We start from the raw sequence: 1,381 nt of genomic DNA on the forward strand, positions 1-1,381 counted from the left end.
TGGATACATGGCTCTTGTGAGAAAATGTGTCGTGACTGAGCCATCCTCTTTCGAGGAAGCTGTGGAGGATCCTGCATGGGTAGATGTCATGGTGGAAGAGTATGATTCAATTGTCAGAAACAGTGCATGGGAGATTGTCCCAAGATCAGAAGGGAAATCAGTGGTGGGTTTGAGATGGATCTACAAAGTGAAGCAGGCAGCTGACGGGAGTGTGGAGAAGTACAAGGCAAGATTTGTTGCCCGAGGCTTCTCACGGATAGAGGGGATCGATTATGAGGATACCTTTGCACCTGTTGCAAGGTATTATTCCATATGGACGATTCTTACTCTCTCAACGCAGATGAGGCGCCACATCCATCAAATGGATGTGAAGCCTGCATTCCTCAATGGAGTCATTGAGGAGAAGGTATACATAGAGCAGCCCGAAGGTTTCGAGATCTTCAGCAGCGAGTCACATGTGTGCAGGCTCAAGAGAGCACTGTATGGGTTGAAACAAGCACCTCGCGCTTGGTACACACGGATAGATAGTGATTTCACCGGACTTGGATTCTCCAAGAGTGAGGCAGATCCTAACATATACCAGATTGTGGTGGAGGGTAAGTTGCTTATCACTGTACTTTATGTAGATGATTTGATTTTGATAGGAGATGAGCTGTTGATACTTTCATGAAAGGAGGATCTTGCTAGAGAGTTTGAGATGAAGGACTTGGGCCTCCTTCATTATTTCCTGGGATTTGAAATTTGGCAGTGCAGTGATGGACTATTTGTTTCTCAGGGTAAGTACGCCCGAGAGATACAAGAGAAGTTCAACATGCATGGCTGCAAGCTTGTTGATACTCCTCTTCCTGGAGGTTGGAGGAAGGAGGATGCTACTTCAGTGGAGGTAGTGGATGCCACTGTTTATCGACAGTTGGTGGGGTCACTTATGTATCTGGTCAATACATGACCCGATATATGCTATGCTGTTAACCAGCTTTCACAAACTATGGTTAAGCCAACCAAGCTCTTCTGGAAGGCAGGAAAGCATGTATTGCGTTATCTCAGAGGCACATCAGGATATGGATTGTGGTACAGACAGGAGGATGAGGTGAAGCTATGTGGCTTCACGGATGCAGATTGGGTAGGGAGCCCAATGGACAGAAAGAACACATCTGGAGGGATCTTCAGTATTGGGTCGACAGTAGTTTCTTGGTACAACAGGAAGTAGAGATCTGTGGCACTCAGTTCAGTAGAGGCCGAGTATATGGCAGCAAGTTTCGCTACATGCGAGGCTATATGGATGAGGAAGATCCTGGTCAGGTTGTTCGAGTCACACTTGGAGCCTACTGTGATTTATTGTGATAACCAGAGTCGCATTAAACTCTCGGCTAATCCAGTATTT

The sequence above is a fragment of the Pinus tabuliformis genome, chromosome 7 (assembly GCF_031772625.1).
Source record: "Pinus tabuliformis cultivar Carrire ecotype Pingquan chromosome 7, CPIR1, whole genome shotgun sequence".
In the NCBI taxonomy this organism is placed as follows: Eukaryota; Viridiplantae; Streptophyta; class Pinopsida; order Pinales; family Pinaceae; genus Pinus; species Pinus tabuliformis.